Below are 27,007 nucleotides of genomic sequence, written 5' to 3'. Positions count from 1 at the left end.
TTTCAATCTATATGCCTTTTATTTCTTCCTGCCTGTCACAGGGCTAGAACTCCTAGTACTATGTTGAGTAAGAGTAGTGAAAGTTGACATCATTGCTTTATTTTGAATTTTAGGGCGGAAAAGCCTTCAGCCTTTCACCGTTATGAATGATGTTAGCTGTGGGTTTGTAGAAGCTCTTCATCAAGTTGAGGTTGTCTTTCTTCATTCTTAATTTGCTAAGAGATTTCATTTTGTTTTTTAAGTTATGAATGGTAGTTGAATTTTGTCAACTGCTTTTTTCTGAAACTATTAATATGGTCATTTGATTTTTCTCCTTCAGGCTATTGATATAGAGGTTACATCAATTGATTTTTTTCATTGATTTTGGGATAGTGAGCCAGCCTTGGTTAATAAATCCCATTTGGTCACTGTTTGTAATTCTTTTTGTACGTTGCTGTATTTGAGTTGCTAATATTTTTATACATTGCTATATTGGAGTCAATACTTTTTGAGGAATTAAAGTTCTTAATGGATATTGGTCTGCAGTTTCCTTTTTTCTTTCTTTTTTTTGTACTAAGTCTGGTTTTCGAATCAAAGTAATGCTTGCCATAGAAAATGAGTCAGAAAGTGCTTCTTATTTTATTTTCTTTTTTATTTTTATTTATTTATGATAGTCACACACACACAGAGAGAGAGAGAGAGAGAGAGAGAGAGGCAGAGACATAGGCAGAGGGAGAAGCAGGCTCCATGCACCGGGAGCCCGACGTGGGATTCGATCCCGGGTCTCCAGGATCGCGCCCTGGGCCGAAGGCAGGCGCTAAACCGCTGCGCCACCCAGAGATCCCCTTATTTTATTTTCTGAAAGAATTTGTGTAAGATTGGTGTTAATCCTTTAAATGTTTGGTAGAATTCTCCAATGAAACCATCTGAGCTTGGATATTATCTTTTAGGGGGAGTTTTTAATTAAATACAATTTCTTTAATGGTCATAGGACCAAAGACGATGCCTATTTCAACTCCACTGAAGTTTGGTAAGTTGTGCTTTTCAAGGAATTGTTTCTATTTCATCTTAGTTATCAAATTAATGAGCCTACAGTTGTTTGTAGCATTCTCTTATTTTTCCTTTAATGGATACATGCTCTGTAGTGTTATTCCTGCTTTGTGCCGGATGTTGTTTGTGTCTTCTCTCTTTTCATCTTTCTCAGTCTTTTATTGATTTTTTTTTCAAAGAATCCGTGCTTTGTTTCATTGATTTTTCTCTCCTGTTTTTCTATTTTCAGTTTTATTGATTTGTTTGCAGCTTTATCCTTTTCTTCCTTCCTTCTGCTTGCTTTGGGTTTATTTTGCTCTTCTTTTTTTAAGGTATAGGAATTTAGATGATTGATTTGAGATGTATCTTGCTTTCTCATATTAGCATTTAGTGCTATACATTTGCCTTTCCACACTGATATAGCTGAATCCCATATGTTTTAATAGATTGTATTTTCATTCTCATTCAGTTCTCTATATTTTATTTATTTTTTAAAAGATTTTATTTATTCAGTTCTCTATATTTTAAATTTTTTATTTGAAACTTTATGATCCATGGATTATTTAGAAGTGTATTGCTTAATTTCCGAATGTTTGGAAGATCTTTCGTTATCTTTCTGTTATTGATTTTTAGTTTGATCCCACTGTGCTCAGAGTATATACTCTGAATGGTTTCAGTTCTTTTTTTTGAGAGAGGAAGAGAGAAAGCATGCAAGCGGTTGTGGGGTGGGATAGAGGGAGAAGAAGAGAGAGAACCCCAAGCAGGCTCCATGCCAAGTGTGGAGCCCCATTGTAGGGCCCAATTTCACCACCCTGAGATCATGACTTGAGCCCAAATCTAGAGGCACTTAATCAAGTGTATACTTGACACCAAGAACCACCCAGGTGCCCCTAACTTCAGTTTTTTAAAGTAGCTTATAGTGTTTGAACACTGTGAGAAATAGCATTTTTCCATATTTCAGGCATTTGGGGAACAGAGTGCTGTTAAGAGATGCACGATTCTTTTTGTTGGGGGACAGGGGGTTATTACTTCATGAGTGCCTATTGCTCACTCCCTCACTGAGTGCTTTACATACATAATTTTGTCTAATGCTCTCAATAACCCTTTGAAGTCGCTACTCTTATTAACCCCATTTAAAATATGAGAAACCTGGGCAGCCCCGGTGGCCCAGCAGTTTAGCTCCATCTTCAGCCCAGGGTGTGATCCTGGAGATCCTGGATCAAATCCCACCTCAGGCTCCCTGCATGGAGCCTGCTTCTCCCTCTGCCTGTGTCTCTGCCTTTCTCTCTCTCTCTCTCTCTGTCATTAATAAATAAACAAAATATTTTTTAAAAAATAAATATGAGAAACCTGAGAACAAGAGTTTAAGTGACTTGCCTAATTTCACTTGGCAAACATGGGATTTGAATTTTAGCCCTTCCATCCCGAAAACTCTTTCCACTAGAGAGTTACAGGTGAAAAAACTGGTAAGGACAGAAGAAATAAAGGGTAGTAGGGACCATGTCCTAGAAAAGCAAGCAGGCAACCAGTTATCCAATGTCCCTCTTGTTGCTACTTTCTATGATGATGTTTAGCTACCTACATCAATTTGATATTTCATTTTTATTTTTTTGATATTTTTTTAGATTACATATATTTTAATAAACTAGTATATCATAATAAAACAAAGAAGGTAACAGATTGCAAACAACTAAAACCTATGTCAAAGGTATTAACTTAAAAAAAGTATTATTGACATAACAGTGAAATTTTAAAGTGCCAATTTCTTGTTATCTGTTGTTCAATAATGGTAGTTGTAATTTAAATAGATGACACATTATCAGGTGTCATAGTAAGTTAAAGTGTATTTTTAAAGTAGATGTGTTATTTTGAAAATAACTTCCTAAGCCATTTTTTAAACTGTTTTATTTTGAGAATTAAAGAGAATTTGGCCTAATGGTTGTTTAAACAAATTCCTGTGCTAATAGCATTCTACCATTGTAAATATCAGCGCTCATAACATTACATATTTCAGTAAAAGTGAAAAAATAAAAAATGTTAATGACAATATCCTTTTTAAAATTTCAGTCTATGAAATATTTTCCAGTATTCTGAGCTTATCTTTATATTTTTGTGTCTTTCATGCCCTCCTTCCCCTTTCTGTTCTATCTGGACCCTCAGGGGATGGAGGATACTCACCCAAATGGGGAGGGTGGATCTCTTCACTCAGGGACTGATATTTGATTTTTAAAATCTTAATTCAGATGATACGGATTTTGGGGGGGCCACATAATGTCAAATAATTAGTTTGATTATAATAACGTAGAGTTTAATGGCAAAGTGCCTTAAGATGTCTGTAGAATAGAGAGTAAAACACCTAGTCCCAAGAGTTGTAGGACTCAGATAAGGGATCTGAAAGTGTTTCACCATCAAGCACTATACAAATTTATGAGGTTATTATGATGATAATAGAAATGATGCTAATGTTTATGTAGGAGCCAAGCCCCTGTTCATCATATAGAACAAATATTTTCAGTCTTGAGGCTACAGACCTCATGGGTAGGATTCTCTGAGGCTGTGTGTAAACAATATGGGAAGGTGCATTTGGGGGAGGGAGACTTATCATCTCCTCCCAAAGAATATTTGGAACTGACTAACTGCATGAGTGTATAAATGAAACGGGAATGGCTGACCATGTGATATACAAAATAGCACACAGTCACAGACTTCTGCATACTGAAGTGGTTTTGTCGGGTGCAGCCAACTTGATGAGGGTTTCTTTTCTTATCCCTAGACATGAATGGCCTATATGCTACTTCCCACCTGAACTGAGCTTAGCAAGAAGCATATTCACATGGCAGTGTGTATACCCGGATAGGAAGCTTCAGGCATTTTACAGATGAAACCATCCTCGTTAAGTTTCAATTTTGAACAGGTCTGTACATTAGCTAGTTAGGAACTGGGATATCTGGATTTGTAGAACGAAGAGGATTCTATACTTGGAGTGTTACCATGGAACAACTGAGGACACAGGGACTGTGAAATCTCTGCCACTGGTGTAAAAGCCACTCCCCAGCCCCCACCCCAAGAAGTGACCTTTACACTACAAAATTGGTCTAGACCAGGCAACACATTGTAAGGTGCACAGAGGAAGCTCAATGAATGACTCAGAATCCAGGCGATGAAAGAAGATTCAGGCAAAACTGGGAGAGATGCTATTTCTTTAGCCACATTTGGATAAGGAATGGCATAGCTCCAATGATAGGAGGTATTAGACATGATGTAAGAGCTGACCAGTTGGCATTTATGAGGCTTGAGTTAGCATGGCACAAAGCTGGACGTCAAGCACCTATGTTGGGATTGGGTCTCAAGACCCAGTCTGTATCAGACCAAATGTCTATCTGGAATGACTTGAAAGACATGAAGTGCAAGAGAACATGGTCATGGTCCCAGAGGAAAACTGAGATAGGTATCTTTGTAGTATCAGTCCTTGAATGTGAGGGGCTATAAGTTTGCCTAATAAAATACAGGATGACAATATGTCATGGGAAATACTATATATTATTTGTCCTTTATCTGAAATTCAAATTTAACTGATCATCCTGTATTTTTATTTGCTGAATCCGACAATCCCAGATGAGTGAAAAGCCATTTTCCAGGGACAGTACCTGAGGTAAGAAGACTAGTAATTCTCAGACTTTTCTTTTAGATAGGCCCCAAGGTGAGGCTTGAGCTCACGACCCTGAGATGAAGACCTGAGCTAAGATCAAGGGTCGGATGCTTAACTGACTGAGCCACCTAGGCACCCCTTTTTAAAAAATGTTTTAAGTAACTCTCAGACTTCAATGTACATACACATCACCTGAGAAGTCAGCAGGTATGGGATGGGCCTCAAGCACTTGCAGCTCTAAAATGTTCCCAGGTGATGCTGATGATGTTGGCTACAGACCATACATTAAACAGCAAGGGGCTAGATGTTTCAGTTACTGAGGCACCTTTCCCATTCCACAGTAAAAGTTCAGTCATTACCACCTAACTCCTCAAGCCCCAAGTGGAAGAATGTCTTCAGTTGTGTTGCAGATAGTGCCCAGAGGTGAAGAATTTGGAGTCCATATTGGGTGGACAAGGCAAGCAGAAACTCTAGCAGAATGGAGCAGTAACAGGATTCATTGTTCTAACCCTGTGGTTCCCAAATTGTCTGCACATCATTATCATCAAGAAATCTTTTAAAAATTCCAGAGCCCAGGCCCTCCCAGACTAAGAAATCACAATCTTTGGAGGGTGGGTGGGTTGGAAATGGGCATTAGTATTTTTGAAGCTCCCCAGGTGATACTTATGCGCAATTTGGGGAACCACTGTTCTAGTGCCAGTACTGGCAATGAGAGAACCTAGGCAAGAACAAAAAACGCTTTTATAGTTCCAAAAACTGAGCTGGAGGCGGGGGGATCCAAGTGGATGGGCCTAAGGAACCTCCGTTGGCTTAAAAGAAAGCATAAACTCTTAAGCAGTTATCAGAAAAGCTACTTTTAAGGCCCCCTCTTGGATGTTCTGATTGGTGATTTCTGGAAGCTCCAAGGCCTGACTTTGATTTATCACATTTCTAGTCTCTCTGGGACTGACTGTACTTTAAATTTTCCCAGTCACCCACACCTTCTGCCTGACATTGAGCACAAATATTTGGAACTGTGGCAAATCATCTGCTGATACTACTTGGACATGAAAGCATGTGAAAAAAATCAGCATTGTGTCTACATGAGGTAATTATATTCTCTCGTCTTGCTAAAACAAAACGAAAACAAAAATGTAAGAAATCACCTTTGCTTTCTACAGCACTGGCTCTCAAACTTGGCTGCACATTGGGATCGGCTGGGAAGCTGGAAAAATACTGATATATGGTCTTACCCCCAGAGATTTTTTTACTTAATTGATACAAGGTGCAGAATGGGCTTTGGGTTTGGGTTTTGGGTTTTTCAAAAGAGCCCTAGGTGGTTCTAATGTTCAAAGCATTTGAGTACAAGTGGGTAAAGCACTGGGGCTTGTTTTGTGTTCCCAAACCAGGAGTATCAACATAACTTGGGAACTTGTCAGAAATGCAAAATCTAAGGACTCACCCCTGGCCTAGGCATCTGGAATCTCTAAGGGTGGGGCCCACCAATCTGCTTTTTAACGAGCCATACAGGTAATTCTAATGCTTGCTCAAGTTTGAGACCCACTGTTTTTGGACTGCGATGCTAACTGTGCATCTGAAGGTAGGTTCTTAAACTTCCTCAGCAATTTCTGTTTTTTCAAAATGGTAGCCATATGAATGCACGCATTGCCAATTACTGATTTAATATCCTCAGTAGGTATATGTGCCTTACTAAATGAAGTAATATATAAGGTTAAAATGCCTTCACTGCTATTTTGCTACCATGTTCACTTTCATTCTCTCTCTCTCTCTCACACACACACACACATAAGCACACACACGCACCCAAGTCCACTGCAATTGCAAAGAGAGTAGCACAGAAAGGGAAGAAAGGAGAAGAGGTAAAGCCTAAACAGAATTCTTAGTTTGAAGTATAGGCTCAGAGATAAATTAAAATTGACTTGAAAGAGTAATGCTTAGTAGAAGATGGACAGAAGGAGCAGCAAATGACCATAATGTTTACATGATATGGGGGGATCCCTAAGCCCGGTCTGTTTCTACCAATCAATGGTTCTTAGCCATTTCATCTTGCCACCTTTTGGCCCACACCCTGGCCCAGACGAAGTCTAGGAACTGTGGGTCCTATTTCCCAGTCAACTGCTCTTTGGTGCTTGGTATGATTTTTAAGCAAATCTCTTAAGGGGCTTACGGTTTCCCCCAATTTCAGTATGTGAAAAATATGAACCTATGCTTTTCCTATAGTCTGCCCAGGGGATCCTGAATCTTCCTGGCACTGCCAATCCTCTCCAGGGCTCCAACCACAGTGGGGACAAGAGATAGACTGCCGCTGTGCGAGAAAACAGGATACTTTACCCAGACTCAGGTTCCCTCTGGGACTGGAGAATCTTAGATTGTTGGGCGGGAGGGCAACAGACAAGGGAAGGATGTGAATGCAGCCACCTTTATCTTTTAAGACTCTCCTTTTTCCCTCCAGCCGAATACACATGCATGCTTTTTGTCCTTAAAACTTTGTGATCCTGAGCCTTCAAACCTATTTTGTGTCATTTACATAAAACATTAGACATTGATGTAATTTTTATGAGCCATGGACAGAAAATAACTCCTTTGTAACTATTAGCATCAGGCTTGTTAGGGGCCTCCTCTAGACAGTTTCTAATAGAGAAGACCATGTAGACAATAGAAATTTCTGGCGAGTATAAACTTTATTTTTTATTTATTTATTTTTTCAAAGTATAAACTTTAGAGATCTTACTTTATGGACCAGGAAGATGAGGCTTAAAATCATCAGTTATTTGAAGACCAAGTTCTTAACTATGCCCCGTTCTGGAAGTATCTAACCCAAATGCAGACACTTCTCTAAAACTTTATTTTCCTCAAGTTCATTCTTTAATCATGAGCTCAACACATGCCTTTTGTAATGCTCAAACCACGATACAGGCTTTGCAAACCACGATCAAGCTGAGGGGCATCTGGGCTGTAAGCCTTCCCTTCCTGATGATTGTGAACATACCTATCAGCTAGTAGCAGGGATGAGCCTTGAAAAGGTATTGCCACAAGTCCCTCTGTTCTCTCTGTAAAAGTGTGATGAACAGTGTTTGCTATAACTGTAAACATGCTGTGTTAACTATTTGAATCAAGTCTGTTGAAGCCCAAAGTTTAGGATGATAGCAGCAGACCTGACATCAATGACTTCCTCTTTTGAGTGGGGATATGGCTCTGGCTCTTGGTATATAGTCCTCAGGATTGCAATCTTGAAATCTTTCCCTCCCATCCTGGAGGCACAACTTTTGGGAACTCCTTTTATCATCTATGGGAGGGGGTGGGTTGAAAGTCACGTCTGTACGTGTTTTCTGTGCTAATCTGAGAGCTGGACTCAACCCCAGGACTTGGGTCACTTATACACAGAGATCTCATTGTGATGAGAGAGGAAAGTGGCAGTTCCTCAGCTGCACTTTGAAATTCTGCATTAAAAAAAAAACTCACTAAGTATTCATAAGCCTCTTATTTAATGAATGAATCCCTTTGTGTTTATATCCTTCACAACTCAGGGAACAAATAGGGTTTAGTTGCTAGAAAGTGAAAACTTCAAACTCATCAGAATGGGGGAAATAGTAGGCAATTTAGATGAACAGTGGAAATGACTCCATCCCAATCTCTTGGTACCTGCTCTAAGGGCATGCCCAACCAATGCTATCTTTTTCAGGGTCTCCACCTCCATTTTAGGGCATTCTCCAAAAAGGGGCAGCAAGATGTTGGCCAGCATAAATCCAGATTGAGTTGGTGATGTGCTCACCTGAAATCCAGAGACAACAGATCAACCCAGTGAGTTTTGGTAATTACCTATTGCTGGTGAATGGCTTGACTACTGTCTGCCACGTGCCTTCCTCTTGCTTCTTCCTCTTATATCTGAGATTGGCATTTACTTCTCCAGCATGAGTAAACCACTGAGGAAGCATTCTAAAGATCCAACTCTCTCAGAATAGATCCAAAAGAAAGTTCTGAGTTCACATGATTTCAAAATGGAAATGGGATAAATTCAGTCTTGGGTCCTCCCACTCATAAGGGTAGTTTCAAGAAGCTCTTCAATATTAATTAGTAAGCTGTGAATTCAGTTCTGTGCAATTATGATGAGCCAGTTTTTGGAGTATGAAAGAGCTAACTTATCGTATTTTTGAATTACTCATCTAGAAGCCCGAGTATTTTTGTATTTCCATATTTCTCGAGTAGCACTTAATTTAATCTTAGCCCCATTTCTTTCAATAAACCATTGTTGCGTCTCATAAGCAGCACAGCTTCTTCCTCTAACTCATCTCCCCGTGAAATTGGTTTAATGAAGCAGAAAGGTATGAAGCATTAGCAACAGTGGAATCCATGTGGTAGCACTTCATTTTTCAGAGGCACTCACATTTCCACCCTAATTTATAAAATCAGCACACAAATGATTTTTATCACGGCCATTACATCAGTATAAATTACTGCCTTTTTTTATAACACGGCAGTTAGTCAAACTGTTGAAATGATATCTATTAGTCAAGGATGGGGGGAGAGGTGGGTAAGAGTTAGTGAAAATGAGGGCTGATGGTTGTCTTACAGAAACACTAATATTAATTTACCATAATGAACACCGATGGGGTATTTTGCAAACGTACAGATGAAAATTAAATGCACAAAGTGAAGCAAATGGGTCAATTTGTTCAGGACAAAGAAGGGGACCTTCAATAAACAAACAGTGCTATATAGAGACAGGCAGCATGCAATTAGTCAAGCACTCCTCCTGTCCGGTGGGCAGGCCGCAGCCACCCTGGGCAGGAGCCATTGTGGTTCTCTCACGAGTGGGTGCCGTCATTTATCTCATTGTAGGAACTGTCATCCTGGTTTTGTGCCCTGCAGCCTTACCACTTCAAATCCATCCTGCCAGAGCCTCCTTGGAGAGTACTACCCACTGGCATCTCTTCTTTTCACCATTTGCCACCTGGGTTGCTTGCTAGAACCTAGCTTCCCCCCTTTCAAGTAAGGCAAACCTCAGGCATCTGACCTCGCTAATATGGACACATGATCATTTGGGTGGGATTGGATGGATGGCTCCCTTTGCTCTGGCTGTGAGCAACAGTTGACTAAGCAAACAGTTTATGACTTAGTTTCTTTTGGAGAGATGGGATGGATGGATGGATGGGTATAGGATGAGTTTAACCTAAAAGAATGGCCCATGTACTTCAGAAGTAACATTTAAACATAAGCAATTTGTGTATGAATTGGAAGTCATTCCTGTGCATGGAAGGTGCGGTTGCTCTGGGTATACTTCTGTGCTGTGAATTCTATGCAACAGTAATTGAACAATATTGAAAATGCATTTCCTGGGGCGCCTGGGCAGCTCAGTCCACTGAGCCACTGCCTCTTGGTTTAGGCTCAGGTCATGATCCCATGGGTCATGAGATGGAGCCCCACTTGGGACTCTGCTGTCAGCAGGGAGTTGGCTTGAAGATTCTCTCTCTCTGTCCCACTCCCCACTTGCACATGTGTACTTTCTCTCTCTAAAACCAAGTCTAAAAAAAAAAAGAGAAAATGCATTCCCTTCTTCTTACTGGCTTCACTACCATCTACCAGTCTAACTTAATGAGAATATATAAAGTATGGGAAATTCTGAGTTCTATATTTAATGATTCATTCCATTAAAAATATTTCTTCAGGGGATCCCTGGGTGGCTCAGCGGTTTAATGCCTGCCTTCGGCCCGGGGCATAATCCTGGAGTCCCGGGATCGAGTCCCATGTCGGGCTCCCTGCATGGAGCCTGCTTCTCCCTCTGCCTGTGTCTCTGCCTCTCTCTCTCTCTCTCTCATAAATAAATAAATAAAATCTTAAAAAAATATTTCTTGGGCATGTGCTATATGCTAGGAACTAGGCTAGGTGCTTAGGATCCAGTGGCAAATGAACCTGCTAGTGGAGAAAGCAATCACTGAATAAATAATTCCAAGCAAGGTTTATAGGGTTCCCAAAGTTGGTTGCGATTCCACATGGGTTTCTATTATCCCTTGTTACTCAAGGCCAGTTGTGAATTCAAGGAATATGAATTCATTGATCATAGTCAGTGACGATGTCTGTTTAGGTCTTGGTAATTCAGGTGCATACTGTTTTTTTTTTTTACCAAATTTGGGATACTATTGAATGGTATCAAGTGACAACTTAACATTGATTTTGGAGGTCTGCAACCTGCAATTCAATAGAGCCTGGTATTTTCAAAGAAGTGGTTCTTCAGCAGTTGAGACATAGATTGCAATGAAATTTGTCACCCTGTAAATACCACAACTATTTGCTTGTATTAAATGGGGTCAGTAGTTCACAAACCTAGCAATCTTAATATTAGATAAGCCAAAGTTAGTGTAATCCGCTTTGTTGACCTGTCCTCCATTTGTATTTATTCTCCTGAAACCATTGAAGTTTCTTATGCTCTAAAACCAGGGTTGGCAAACTATGGACTATGGGCCAATTTAGGGCCACTTCTTATTTATTGCAGCATAATTTAAAATAGCCAAGACATGGAAATAACCTAAGTGTCCGTCAATAGATGAATGAATAAGGAAAATGTGGTATATATACACAATGGAATACTACACAGCCATAAAAAGTATGCAAAGATAGTTTTATTGGAACAAAGCCGTACTCATTGATTTGTGTATTGTCTGTGACTACTCTTGTGTAATAGCAGTGTCATTGAGTCAAATACTATATGGTCAACAAAGCTAAAAATACTATCTGGTCCTTTTTTACAGAAAAAATATCCTAGCCCCTTGTGTAAAACTACTGACAGAATGTGACACTTTTGGTAAGGTACGTAAGGAATTAAAGTTACATCTCTAAGGCCATCATCTAAACAAGAGATCCTTCCTCTTACTTAGATGAGGACAGTCAATAAAATCAGGAGATGTGTGTGTGTATAAAATCACAAAGAATGGATAACTTAAATAAAAAAGATTCTTATTCTATCATAGAACTTTTGATACCAAATTACACTATTTATTTTTAAGTAATCTTTACACCCAACATGGGTGAGATCAGGAATGGCATGCTCTACTGACAGCCAGGTGCCCCTCTTGCTTTTTCTAGGTTATTGTCCCCCTGTCTCTTGGCATTACTGATAGAAGCCCACAGCCTTTATAGAAAACCACTCTGCTTTCTTGATCCAAGCCTCTACAGTGAAACAATAGCTTCATGTGGACACCTGCCCTATGACCATACAAAGCAGATTTGATATGTGGCTCTGAACTTTACTAATTGTATAAAACTGGGCAGGTTACTTAACCTTTCTGAAACTCAGTGTCTTCACTTTTAAAGAAGGACAATAATAGGACTTACCAGACAGGGTTGTTGGGAGGAAGGAAAGAAATAGTATACATAAAACCCTTGGACCAATGCCTAGCACAACATATTGCTCAACACATGGTAGCTGCTATCGATATTATTTCCCCATCCACTTCAAAGACCACTGCCACTGCTTCCCACGATTTTCCCCTCTCCTTTGCCATAATCCATGGTAAATATATCCTCTATTTAGGCTTCTGAGGGATACCCTGACTTCTTTACTCCAGGTGAGTTTTATAGCCATTTACTTTGGCCATCATTCTCAATGGTACATTTTAATTTTTTTCAACTAATATCAACTTTCTTTTTAGAGAAAAATGTGCTGAGTGATTTCATTTAGATAATATTCTTGAAATAATAATTTTAAAAAAGGAACAGATTAGTGGTTGCAGGCACAGGAAAAAAATAAATGATCAGAAACTGCCCCTGAGAAAGTTCAATGCTGGACTTCCTCTACAAAGACTTTAAAGCAACTGTCACAAATATGCTAAAAGATCTAAAGGAAGCCATGGAAAAAAACTAAAGGAAATCAGGAGAACAATGTCTCACAAATAGAGCATATCAATAAAGAGATAAAAATTATAAAAATGAAGGAAATAGAAATTCTGGAACTCAAAAGCATAAAAACTAAAATGAAAAAGTCAAGAGGGGTTCCACAGCAGATTTAACCAGGAATAAAAAAAATAATTATAAAACATGAAGATAGGTCGATTGGGATTATCAAATCTGAGGAACATAAAGAAAAAATAATGAAAAATGTACAGAGACTAAGAAACCTGAGGGAAACCTTCAAACAAATGAGTATATTGTTAATAAGAGTCTCAGAGGAAGAGAAAAAAAAGGAGCAGAAAGAACTGCTGGTATAAACTCAAAGAGATCCACACTAATATGCATTATAGTCAAATTGTCAAAATAAAAGAGAAAGAGTAAAACTTGAAGTCAGCAAGACAGAAGTAAGTCATCATATATAAAGGGTACTCAATAAGATTAATAGCCAATTGATCCTCAGAAACCATGATGGGCAGAAGACACTGGTATGACATATTTAAAGTGCTAAAAGAGAGAATTATAAACTAAAAATTCTATGTCCCATGAAACTATCCTTCACAAATGAAGAAAAAATTAAGATATAACAAGATAAAAGCTGAGTTTTTCACTAGTAAACCTACCTTATAAGAAGTGCTAAAGGGAGTCCTCTAGTCTAAAATGAAAGGACACTGAACAATAATTAGAAAGCAAACAAAACAAATCAAAACTACAATGAGATACCACCTCACACCAGTGAGAATGGGGCAAATTAACAAGGCAGGAAACAACAAATGTTGGAGAGGATGCGGAGAAAAGGGAACCCTCTTACACTGTTGGTGGGAATGTGAACTGGTGCAGCCACTCTGGAAAACTGTGTGGAGGTTCCTCAAACAGTTAAAAATATACCTGCCCTACGACCCAGCAATTGCACTGTTGGGGATTTACCCCAAAGATACAAATGCAATGAAACGCCGGGACACCTGCACCCCGATGTTTCTAGCAGCAATGGCCACGATAGCCAAACTGTGGAAGGAGCCTCGGTGTCCAACGAAAGATGAATGGATAAAGAAGATGTGGTTTATGTATACAATGGAATATTCCTCAGCTATTAGAAATGACAAATACCCACCATTTGCTTCAACGTGGATGGAACTGGAAGGTATTATGCTGAGTGAAGTAAGTCAGTCGGAGAAGGACAAACATTATATGTTCTCATTCATTTGGGGAATATAAATAATAGTGAAAGGGAAAATAAGGGAAGGGAGAAGAAATGTGTGGGAAATATCAGAAAGGGAGACAGAACGTAAAGACTGCTAACTCTGCGAAACGAACTAGGGGTGGTAGAAGGGGAGGAGGGCGGGGGGTGGGAGTGAATGGGTGACGGGCACTGGGTGTTATTCTGTATGTTAGTAAATTGAACACCAATAAAAAAATAAATTAAAAAAAAAAGATATATTCAAATCCTAAAAAAAAAAAAAAAAAAAGAAAGCAAACAAAGAAATAAGGTGGAGCAGTAAAGATAGTCATAAAAATAAATGGAAAAGAGAATAGTATTGCATTTTTGGTTTTAAATTCTTTTTTTTCCTATATGATTTAAAAGGCAAATATTTGGGGCTGGCTCCAAATGTTTGGAGGCTCAGTTGGTTAGGCATCTGCCTTCAACTTGGGTCCTGATCCCAGGGTCCTGGGATCCAGCCCCACATCAGGCTTCCTGCTCAGCGAGGAGCCTGCTTCTCCCTCTCCCTCTGCCACTCCCCCTGTTTGTGCTTGTGCTCTCCCTCTGTCAAATCAATAAATAAAATCGTTTTAAAAATTTTAAAAACTGGGACACCTGGGTGGCTCAGTAGTTGAGCGTCTGCCCTTGGTTCAGGTTGTGATCCCAGGGTCTAGGATAGGGTCCTGCATCAGGCTCCTTGCAGGGAGCCTGCTTCTCCCTCTGCCTATGTCTCTGCCCCTCTCTCTCTCTCTCTCATAAATAAATAAATAAAATCTTTTTAAAAACTAAAAAAACGAAAAGGTAAATGTTTAAAATTATTATAAGTCTTTGTTGATGGACACACAATGCCGATAGATAAAGTTTGTGACAGTAACATAAAGAGTGGAAAGAATTGTAAAGCAGCAGAATTTTGTATACTGTTGAAAGGAGGTTGGTCCTAATTTAAACTTAATTGTTTCAAAATTAAGATATTCATAGTAATCCTCAAGGTAACCACTGAGAAATAAACTAAAAATGTACAGAAAATAACAGAGAGGATCAAAATGGTACACTAGGGGGAAAAATCAGTCACAACAGAAGGTAGTAATGGAGAAATTAAGGAGTGAAAAAAAGTATCAGACCTACAGAAAACAATTAACAAAATGGCAAAAGTTAAGTCTGGTCTTATCAGTATTTATTCATTTTTAAACTTTTTAACAGTAATCTCTATGCCCAACTTGGGGCTCAAACTCAGAACCCCATGATCAAGAGTTGAGTGAGCCAAGTGCCCCAGTAATCACTTTAGATAAAATGGTTTAAACTCTCCGAACTCTCCAAGTAAAAGGCAGACATTGGCAGAATGGACAAATAAACATAGTTCAAATATCCAACCATAGAAGAGTAACTAGATTCAAAGACACAAATCGGTTGAAAATAAGAGGAAGGGAAAATATGTTCCATGCAAATAGTAACCAGAAGAGCTGGTGTGGCTATACTAATATCAGACAAAATAGACTTTAAGTCAAAAATTGCCACAAGAGACAAAGGATGCATTACGTACATAATTCATCAAAGGGATAATTCATCAAGAAAATATAGCAATGATAAACATATATGAGCTTAATAACAGAGCCCCAAAATATATGAAGGAAAAACTGATAGAATTGAAGGAGTAATAGACATCTGTACAATAGTAGTTAGTAGACTTAAATATCCCATGTCGAATAATGGATAGAACAAGTAGAAAATTAATAAGAAAACTGGAGATTGAACAACACTTTAAAACTAATTAGATTTAGCAGACATATATACAACATACGGTCTAACAGCAGGAGGAAGCAAATTCTTTTCAAGTGCACGTGGAACAATCTTTAGGGTAAGTTATACGTTAAGTCACAAGAGAAGTTTCAATAAATGAAAATTTTCAAATCATACAAAGAATCTAATCACACTGGGATGAAACTAGAAAGCAATAACAGGAGGAAAACACAAATTTCTCTAAATGTAAAAATTAACACACTCTTAACCATTGAGTTGCAAAAGAAATTACAAGTAACATTAGAAAATACTTTGAGATGAATAAAAACAAATAAACACACACACACAGAAAACACAACATACTGACATGTATTGGGTCAAAGAAAAGTCGTGCTCAGAGGGAAATTTATAGCTGTAAATTTATAAATTTACAATTTATAAATTTACAAAATGTAAATTTATAAATTTACAAAATGTAAATTTATAGCTGCTTGTATTATAAGAGAAGAAAGATCCCAAATCAATAACCTGACTTTACACCTTAAGGAAAAGAAGAGCAAGCTAATATCAAAAGCTACGAGAAGGAAGGAAATAATAAGTATTAGAGTGCAGATAATTAAAATAAAGAATATAAAAACAATAGAGAGAATCAATGAAATCAAAAGTTGGCTCTTTTGAAAAGATCAACAAAACTGAGAAACCTTTATTTTAGACTGATCAGGAAAACAGGAGAGAAGGTTTAAATTACTAAAATTATAAATGAAAGTGACATTATTACTCCAGACCTTAAAGAAACAGAAAGGACTATAACAAAGTACTATGAAAATTATATGCCAACAAATTAGATAACCTATATAAAATGGACGAATTTCTAGTGGCACACAAATTACCAAAACTGACTTAAAATAAATACGAAATATGAATTGACTTAAAGCAAGTGCAGAGACTGAATCAGTAAACAACATCCTAAAAAAAGAAAAGCCCATGACCAAATGGCTTCATTGGTGAATTCTACCAAATATTGAAAGAAAAGTTAACATCAATCCTTTTCAAACTTACAAAAAGTAAGTGAGGAATTAACACTTTCTAATGCATTCTATTAGGCCAGCATTACCCTGATACTAAAGCCATACAAAAACATCACAAGATGCTCGAAATCACTGATCATCCGGGAAGTGCAAATCAAAACTACAATGAGATATCAGATTACCCTGTCAGAATGCCTAAAATCAACAACACAGGAAGCAGCAGGTATTGGCAAAGATGTGGAGAAAGGGAAACCCTCCTGCACTGTTGGTGCAACCTGGTGTAGCCACTCTGGAAAACAGTATGGAGTTCTTCAAAAAGTTAAAATAGAACTACTAGGGCACCTGGGTGGCTCAGTCAGTCAAACCTCCAACTCTTGGTTTCAACTCAGGTCATGATCTCGAGCTCTGAGCTCAATGTGGAGTCTGCTTAAGATTCTATCCCTCTTCCTCTGCCCCTCCCCTGCTCACATGCACACTCTCTCTAAAATAAGTATAAGTTAGTGAATAAATTATTTAAAAATAGAACTACCATATGTTCCAGCAATTACACTACTAGATGTTTACCCAAAGAATACAAAAAAATTCTAAATCGAAGGGATACATGCACCCTGATATTTATAGCAGCATTATCTACAAGAGCCAAATCATGGAAACAGCCCAAGTGTCCATTGACAGATGAATGGATAAAGGAGAGGTGGTATGTGTGTATGGGGGTGTGTGTGTATACATAGATATACATATGTATTCACACCTACTCATATATTACTCAGCCACTAAAAAGAATGAAATCTTACCATTTGCAATGAAATGGATGGAGCTAGACAGTATTATGCTAAATGAAATAAGTAGTTAGATAAAGATGAATATCATATGGTTTCACTCCGGTGAGGAATTTAAGAAACAAAACAAGTGAGCAAAGGAATAAAAGAGAGAGAGAGAGAGAGGCAAACTGAGAAACAGACTCTTTTTTTAAAGATTGATTGATTGATTGATTTCTCATGAGAGACACAGAGAGAGACAGAGGCAGAGACCTAGGCAGAGGGAGAAGCAGGTTCCCACAGGGAGTCCAGTGCAGGACTCGATCCCAGATCCTGGGATCATGCCCTGAGCTGAAGGCAGATGCTCAACTGCGGAGCCACCCAGGCATTCTGAGAAACACTACTCTTAACTGTAGAGAACTGATGGTGACCAGAAAGGGAGGTGGGTGGGGAGATGGGTTAAATAGGGCATAGGGGTAAAGGAGTGTACTTGTGATGAGCACTGGGTATTGTATGGTAGTATTGAATCACTAAATTGTACGTCTGAAACTAATATTATACTGTATGTTAATTAACTGGAGTTCAAATAAAAACATTTCTAACTGGACATCACAAGAAAATAATACTATATACTAATATCCCTTATGAATATAGATATAAAAATCCTCAACAAAATATCAGCAAACTGAATCCAGCAGCATCTTAAAAGTTTAATACACCATAACCAAGTGAGGTTGATCCTAGGAATGCAAGAATGGTTCAACATATGAAAATCATTTGGTGTATTACACCACATTAATAGGCAAAGGGAAAAAAGCACATCTCAATTAACACTAGAAAGACATTTGACAAAACCCACTATGGTTTCATGATAGAAATACTCACAAACTAGAAATAGAGGAAAATTTGTCAATATAAAAGCTCTATATGAAAAACAGACAACTAATATAATGGTCTTTCAATGGTGAAAGACTGAAAGCTTTTCCCTTGAGGTCAGGAACAAGAGAAGGGTGCCCACTATTACTACTTCTGTTTAACATTGTACTGGAAGTTTTAGCTAGGGCAATTAGAAAGAAAAAAAGTGTTCATATTGGAAAGGAAGAAAGGAAAGTCAATTTTCAGATGATATGAAATTATATATAAAAAATCCTAAAGAATCCACAAAAAATTAGAGCTAATAAATGAATTCAGCAAAGTTGTATTATACAAAATCAATACCCAAAAATCTGTTAAATTTTCATACTTTAGTGCTTAGTCATCTTTAAATGAAATTATGAAGACAGTTTCATTTATAATAGCATCAAAAAGAATAATATGTTTAGGAATGAATTTAATAAAAGAAGTATAAAACTTATACTCTGAAAACAAAACATATTTGTTTTTTTAGATTTTATTTATTTATGTATTTATTCATGAGAGACACACAGAGAGAGGCAGAAACACAGGCAGAGGGAGAAGCAGGCTCCCTGCGGGAACCCAATGTAGGACTTGATCTCGGAACCCCGGGATCACGACCTGAGCTGAAGGCAGACACTCAACCACTGAGCCACCCAGGTGCCCCTTCAAAACATATTTGAAAGAAATTATAAAGACCTAAATAAATGGAGATGCCTCATGTTCATGGATTGGGAGACAATATTGCTTTAATGGTGACACTATCCAAGGCAATCTACAGCTTCAATGCAATCCCTATCAAAAGTCTCAATGGCTTTTTTTTTTTTTGCAGAAATGGAAAAACAGATCCTAAATGTCATGTGGAATTGCAAGGGACCCCAAAAGTCAAAACAGTTTTGAAAAACAAAAATAACATTGGATGACTCAAACTTACTACAAAACTTACAGTTATCAAACAGTGTGGTACAGACATATAGATGGACATATAGATCAGTGGGATAGAAATGAGAGTCTAGATTAATGTATCTATTGTCAATTGATTTTTGACAAGGGTGCTAAGTCCATTCAATTAGGAAATAATAGTCTTTTCAACAAATGGTTCTTGCAAAATTGAATAGTGACATGCAAAAGATTGAATTTGGACTCCCTAGTTAAGACTACATATAAAAATTAACTAGAAATGGATCAAAGACTTAAATGTAAGAACAAATATTGTAAAACTCTTAGAGGGAAATGTAGGATATATCTTCATATCATTGGATTTGGCAATGGATTCTTAGATATGACATCAAAACATAGATAACAAAAGAAAAAATGGATAACATAGAATTCATCAAAATTCAAACTTTATATGTTTCAGAGGGCACTATCAAGATAGTGAAAAGATAACCTAAAGAATAGAAGAAAATATTTGCAAATCACATATGTAAAGGATTTAGTATCCATAATACGTAAAGAGCTCTTATAACTCAACAACAAAAAGACAAACAACCTGATTGAGGAGTAGTCAGAGGACTTAAATAGATATTTCCCCAGTGAATATAAATAAATAGCCAACATGCTGGTAGTGAGAATGTGAAATGGTGTACTTGCTTTGGAAAACACTTTGGCTGATTCTTCAAAATGTTAAACATTGAATCACCATAGGAACCAGCAATTCCATTCCTACAAAAGAATTAAAAACATAGGGACGCCTGGGTGGCTCAGTGGTTGAGTGTCTGCCTTCAGCCCAGGGTGTGATCCTGGTTCTGGGATCAAGTCCCACATCGGGCTCCTTGTATGGAGCCTGCTTCTCCCTCTGCCTGTATCTCTGCTTCTCTCTCTGTGTCTCTCATGAATAAATACATAAAATCTTTAAATAAATATAAGACTTAAGAGTGTATTTTAAAAAAAGAATTGAAAACATATTTAAGCAAATGAATGCATACAAATGTTCATATCAGCACTACTCACTTTAGCCTCAAGATGGGAAAGAATAACAAGTGTCTATCAGCTGATGAGTAGACAAACAAATATGGTATACCCATACAATTGAATATTATTTGGCCTTGAAAAGAAATGATATAGTGATACATGTTACAACATGGATGAACCTCTAAAACATGCTGATCAAAAGAAACCAAAGAGAAAAGGTCACATATTATATGATTCCATGTATATTAAATAATCTAGAATTGGTAAATCTATAGAAACAGAAAGCAGATTAGTGGTTTCCAGAGCTGGGGTAAGGGAGAATGGGTAGTGACTGCTTAATGGGTATGGGATTTCCTTTTGGAGTGATGAAGGTGTTTTGGAATTAAATAGAAGTGATGGTTGCCTAACACTGGGAATGTACTAAATGCCTTTGAATTGCATGCTTAAAATGCTTCATTTTATGTTATGCAAATTTTAAATAAATTTACAAAGTGATCATGCTATGTGCCATGAGGAGAATGGATTTGAAAATAGCACGAATGGAAATGAGACCAGTTAGAAGGCTATCACAGTGGTCCAGATGAGAGATGATGGGGGCCTCAATTCAGATGCTGGCGGTAAGGATAGAGAGAAGCAGGTTGCTTCAAATTATTTAGGAACCAGCGTATACAGGACTTGGTGGCCAATGAGATGAGGTATGCATGGCAGCAGGCCCTGAGGATGTCTCCGAGGTTTTAAGACTGGGTACCTAGTCAAACAGCAGCACCATTGGGATTAAAACCCATTTTACAGATGCACAATTAGAGAGGCCATTGGCTTGCCCACTGTCCCACAGTGAGCCAGTAAGGGAAACCTGTGCAGTACTGCTCTCCTGCTCTTCTGACTTCTGGTTCAGGAGCCTTTGCACATAATATAGCAAAGACGAGTACAGACTTTAAGAAATACCTGGAATATTTTCAAATAACTGCATAATTGAGATCTTATTTGCCTTCATTTTAATACCTGTGTTTGCAATTATGAAGTTTTAGCCATGACCATATTCTGATGTAAATACATCTCTCCTCTCTGAGCCCCCAGCGGCTGCCACCTCCCTTTATTATGCTTTCTATCCGGGACTGACAACCCTGAAAGGCCCTTCTCTCATTGACCTTTCCTCTTGCATCAGCACAACCCAGGAAATGTAATGTAGCTTTTCCTCTGCTCTCCAAAAACAATATAGCTGTAAGGGAATGAGTTTCTGCAGCTACCAGCTTTCTGGGGTTGAAATAGAGATGAGCCACTCAGAACACCCCAAGTATAGGGATGAGTAGAAGAGGCTTTGGGCTTGGGGTTGGGGGCTGGGCAGGAGAAAGGAGACAAAGCACGTGACCCTATCATGGGGACCTCAGTCCCAGGAGGCAGTGGGGGTGGGAGCACAGCAAAACCTCAGCTGCTAGAGAGGAAGAGCCAAGACCTTTTGTCTCATAATGTATGGAAGAGTGTGCGCATGTATGTGATGATGATGATTAAATGGTACATGGTATCAGCGAAAATTGTCAGCACGGATGCTGATTAGGGATGCTGAAGAACTAATAGTATGGAAGGAAACTGGAAAAATTGGTCTGAGTGTGGAAAAGTAATACTAATTACAATCATTTATGCGAACTGCTTACCATTTATGACTAATTACCACCCAACACAATAACCATTAGGTATATCATTAAGTATGTGTCAGATTAACTTTGTTGTCAGTTTTATTTGTGATTAGAACAGTAAACTCTGCATGTATGCTTGCACTTAATAGTTTGTTGCTCATGCAAGCACGGCTGTCAGCTCACAATTTAAAAAAACATTATGTTAGGGCTGGAGCGTGGCAGGCTTTGAATTCCAGGCTAAGTAGTTTGTAGTTAATTTAGGAGGCAATGGGGAGCCCTTACAGGATAATCAACAGGGGAGATACATGATCAGTGCTGTACTTTAGGAATCACAGACTGGCAGGGCTGAAAGATTCCTTAGAGATTACTTACCCAGTGGTCACCATCCAGGAGGCATGGCAATCACACCGAGGGTTCTCGAGGGGTTGTCAAGATTTCAGAAAGACTACAGGGAGCCATGCACCTCTCCATAATAAGGCTGTACATTTCAACTGCAGCATGAATGTTATTTGTTTGGGGTTAGAATTAATCAAACTGGGGCACTGATCAGAAGCATTAATTGGCAGTTATGAAGTCTGATTATTTATTTTTACTTTTAAAAAGATTTATTTATTTATTATTTTAGAGAGACAGAGAGAGAAGAGAGAGAGAGAGTAGGAGCAGGGGGAGGCGCAAAGGGAGAGAATCTCCAGCAGACTCCCTGCTGAGCACGGAGCCCAACCCTGAGATCAGGAGCTTGATCCCATGACCCTGCAATCAGGACCTGAGCTGAAATCAAGAGTCGTATGCCCAACCGACTGAGCCACCCAGGTGCCCCGATTATTTTTTTTTTAATGGGAAAACAAGTTAATTGTTTCTTAGCAAATGAAAATTTTAACATTAGAATTTTTTTTTCTAATCATGGGCTCCACAAATTAAAAACAAAAGAAAAGGGGGTCTTGAGTCGTGAAAAAGTTGGGAGCCTCTTTTACAATACAACCAATCCTTTCATCTCCAGATGGGAAAACAGAGACCGATGGAACTTGCCTTAGAGGAAGATGGACAAATGGATTGGACAGTACAAGTAGAAGGTAAGCAAAGTTAGATACCACAAAATCAGTTCCGTAGGCACTTGAGGTGCATGGATCAGGGTGGTACAAATTGGTTTACAAAGGAGAAGGGCAGATGGGAGAGAATCAAAAGGCAGTGCCACACAGGATCACTGGTTGGATGTGGGCAGAGAAGAAGAGAAAGAAGTTGAAGAGGACTCTGAAATTTCCAGTGTGGCTGAATGGAGCAATGATGGCATCATCAGCAGAAATACAAAAAGATGGAGGAAGAATTGGTTTTGGAGTAGAGGGGAATCATGAGTTTGGTTTTAGAATATATTGCCCATAACTTGTAGTCGTGAGTTTTCAAAAAGAACATGGTGATAGAAATTGGAAACACGTGGGTTTGGCTTTTGGTAAGGAATTTTTCTTTCTGACTCTCATTTTCCGTATCTATAGATTTGGGGCAATAATATCTACTTTGGGATTAGTGAGATGATTAAATGAGAGCATATACATAGAGTACCTAGCACAATATCTAGCATGTGGCAAGTGCTCATTTCTCTTCTCTGGAGGATGTACCGAGATAGAAATGTTTGAGAGGCAGTTAAGAAACAAGGAATTGTTCAGGAGAGATATCAGATCGCAAGTCATATGTTTAGGATCCAAAAATGTTTTTTATTTATTTTCTTTTTAATTGCAAAGCACAGATAGTGCTTTCCCAGGGTCCCTGGGAGGTGGATGTCACCAGGACATAATACAGGAGAAGCCAAGCCATACTTACTGAGAATTTGGGAACGACTCCAAAGGAACTCCAGCAAAGGAACCCGAAGGAATGGACAGAGGGGGATAGAGAGCACACTGCCAATGAAGCCGAGGGAGGCAAAATAATTTGAAAGTGGAAGACGTAGTCCATAGGGTCAATTGCAGTAAAAAGATCTAGAAAATGAAGACAGAGATGAGGCCATTAGGAAGTCACTTTTAGAGACCTCAGGGAATTTGGGATGAGTTAAATGAGGGGTTAAGTAGCAAGTGAAGGTAGGTCAGTAGAGGCAGTAAAGAGAAAGGGACCCTTTCAACATGGACCATGAAACAAAAGGGAGAGATGATGGTAACTCAAGAGGAGCAGCCACAAGGGAAGGTCATTTCAGGCTACTTAAAACCTGAGCATGTTGTTGACCAAGGGAATGAACCAGTGGAGAATAGGCTGATTAGACAGGAGAGAGAGGACATATTTGTTAAGCAGGGTCTCTTAAGCTGTTATTCATTGGCAGCCCCAGGCCATGGTCACTTAAAAGATGTGCTTAGCGGAGGACCTAACGTTTAAGCCAAGAGAAGTCACCTGAGGTCAAACCAGAAGCAAGAAATCCCTTTGGAACGGTTTCCCTTTGCTTGTGAACAAACCACCCTAAACAAGGAGCTACTCTTCTCAGCGTGCAGGGTACCTCGCATGCTTTAGGGACTCTGAATTCTGATTATGGCTCCTTAAGGCAGAGGGCCCAAAATTCTGTCCCTTAGGGCTTTTTGGTGCAATTAAGCTTTAATGACAGAGTCATTCTTTTTTTTTTTATTGGAGTTCAATTTGCCAACATATAGCATAACACCCAGTGCTCATCCCATCAAGTGCCCCACTCAGTGCCCACCACCCAGTCACCCTCACACCCCACCCACCTCCCTTTCCACCACCCCTAGTTCGTTTCCCAGAGTTAGGAGTCTCTCATGTTCTGTCTCCCTTTCTGATATTTCCTACTCATTTTTTCTCCTTTCCCCTTTATTCCCTTTCACTATTTTTTATATTCCCCAAATGAATGAGACCATATAATGTTTGTCCTTCTGACAGAGTCATTCAAATTAAACCTTCCTTCCTCTTTAAAGTATGGAACAAGACCCGCCTGTTTACTATTACTATTTAACATTATTCTGGACATATTGGCTGATGTAATTAGGCAAGAAAAAAATAAGTTAAAAAAAATTGGAAGAGAGACTTCTGGAATGGTGGTGGGAGAAGTTTGGCACATTCCCCCTGCAAAACAACCATTTACCCATTAGGGTAAAAATCATGTTTTAAGACACACACACAAATATTTAAAGTCTCCGGAAATTGTCTCAAGGCATAAAGAAAATGGAGAAATGTTTATTCAAGAAAATCTACTAAATCTTGGTAAGAAAAGTGAGACTCTGTGTCATTTAAGCCAAACCTGCTCCCATCCCCTACCCTACCCCAGGTCACTTATAGCAGCTCCGTCCCTAGATGTGGCTAAGAAGATGAGGGCTCCCTCTGCCCCAGATTCTAGTCCAGGGCTACTATTTCACAACCAGAAAGGCAGGCTCTGGGGTGCCTGGGTGGCTTAGTTGGTTAAGCATCCGACTCTTGGTTTTGGCTCATGTCATGATCTTGGGGTTGTGAGATCGAGCCCTGCGTTGGGCCCTGCACTCAGCTCGGAGTTGGCTCAGGGTTCTCTCTCTCTCCGTCTCCCTCTGCACCTCCCCTACTCATGCATGCTCTCTCTGTCTCTCTGTCTCTCTATTTAAAAATAAATAAAATCTTAAAAAAGAAAAAAGGCAGGCTCATCACCCCAACCCCATGTTGCAGAGCCACTATTCAGGGAGCTGCAGCCAAGAGGATTGGTGCTCCCTTCCTGTATTCAGCTCCCACTTGTAGGGCAAAGGCTCTGCCCTTGTCATGACAGACTCCAATGGCTCTTGCTCCAACTCACCCATAGGTTGGTGGTAGGTTCCATGTTTGGAGGGCAAGCAAGCAAAAGAGATCGAGAGATGTCACCTCCGCAGCAGTGCCTTCTTGGAGAGCAGAAGTGTCAGGGAGAAACAGACCACTGCCCAACCCCGGGCAACCACCAGTCTACTTTCTAGCACTAATAGATGTGCCTATTCTGGTTATAGCATATAAATGGGATGATGTGATATGTGGCTTTTGTGTCTGGCTTCTTTCACTTAGCATGGTGTCTTCAAGGTTCATTCACACGATAGCATGGATCAGTACTTCATTCCTTTTTTTTTTATAGTGGTAAAATATGCATAACTTAGAATTGACCAATTTAACCACTTTTAAGTATACAGTTCAGTGGCATTAAGTATGTTCATATTGTTATGCAACCATCACCACTAACCATCTCCAGAATTTTTCATCATCTGTACCCTTTACACAATAATACCCAATTCTCCTCTCCCCCAGTCCCTGGTAATCACTATTCTACTTCCGTCTCCATGAATCTGTTGGGGTTACTTCACGTATGCCCAATCATACAATATTTGTCTTTTTGTGTTTGGCTTATTTGGCAGAATCAAAGTCTAGTATATGGAAATATCACATTTTGTCTACCTATTCACCAGGTGATGGACATTTGGGTTATTTCCACCTTTTGGCTATTATGAAAACTGCTGCTATGAACACCTGTATACAAGTTTGTGTGTGGACATGTGTTTTCCTTCCTCCTAGGCATATACGTAGAAATTGCTGGTAAATGTGATAACTATGTTTAACCTTTTGAAGAGCTGCCAAACTGTTTTCCAAAGTGACTGCATCACTTTACATTGCCACCAGCAATGTGGGGTTCCAATTTCTGTCATCCTTGCCAACACTTGCTATTGACTTTTTAAAAATTATAGCAATCCACTGCTGGGGATTTACCCCAAAGATACAGATGCAGTGAAACGGCAGGACACCTGCACCCCAATGTTTATAGCAGCAATGTCCACAATAGCCAAACTGTGGAAGGAGACTCGGTGCCCGTCAAAAGATGAATGGATAAAGAAGCTGTGGCCTATGTATACAATGGAATATTCCTCAGCCATTAGAAACGACAAATACCCACCTTTGCTTCGACGTGGATGGAACTGGAGGGTATTATGCTGAGTGAAATAAGTCAATCGAAGAAGGACAAACATTATATGGTCTCATTCATTTGGGGAATATAAAAAATAGTGAAAGGGAATAAAGGGGAAAGGAGAGAAAATGAGTGGGAAATACCAGAGAGGGAGACAGAACATGAGAGACTCCTAACTCTGGGAAACGAACAAGGGGTGGTGGAAGGGGAGGAGGGCAGGGGGTGGGGGTGACTGGGTGACGGGCACTGAGTGGGGCACTTGATGGTGAGCACTGGGTGTTATGCTGTATGTTGGCAAATTGAACTCCAATAAAAAAAATTTTTTTTTAAATAGTGAAAGGGATCATAGGGGAAAGGAGGGGAACTGAGTGGGAAAAATCAGAGAGAGGGAGACAGAACATGAGAGACTCCTAACTCTGGGAAGCAAACAAGG

General features: G+C 39.1%; 1 long non-coding RNA gene across 3 annotated transcripts in view; it reads left to right on the top strand.

Annotated features, from left to right (window-relative positions):
• Positions 1-27,007, top strand: part of LOC144308471 (uncharacterized) — a 349,376-nt gene that overhangs the window by 315,962 nt on the left and 6,407 nt on the right. For 2 of the 3 annotated variants that reach the window (XR_013374939.1, XR_013374940.1), the window contains 2 exons: positions 5,628-5,744; positions 22,699-22,771. This is a non-coding gene — a long non-coding RNA (uncharacterized LOC144308471). The remainder of the gene's footprint in view (positions 1-5,627; positions 5,745-22,698; positions 22,772-27,007) is intronic. The other variant, XR_013374941.1, reaches the window with a different exon arrangement.

The sequence above is a fragment of the Canis aureus genome, chromosome X (assembly GCF_053574225.1).
Source record: "Canis aureus isolate CA01 chromosome X, VMU_Caureus_v.1.0, whole genome shotgun sequence".
NCBI lineage: Eukaryota > Metazoa > Chordata > Mammalia > Carnivora > Canidae > Canis > Canis aureus.
The sequence above is the reverse complement of the archived record's forward strand: the minus strand, read 5'-3'. Positions and strand labels throughout refer to the sequence as shown.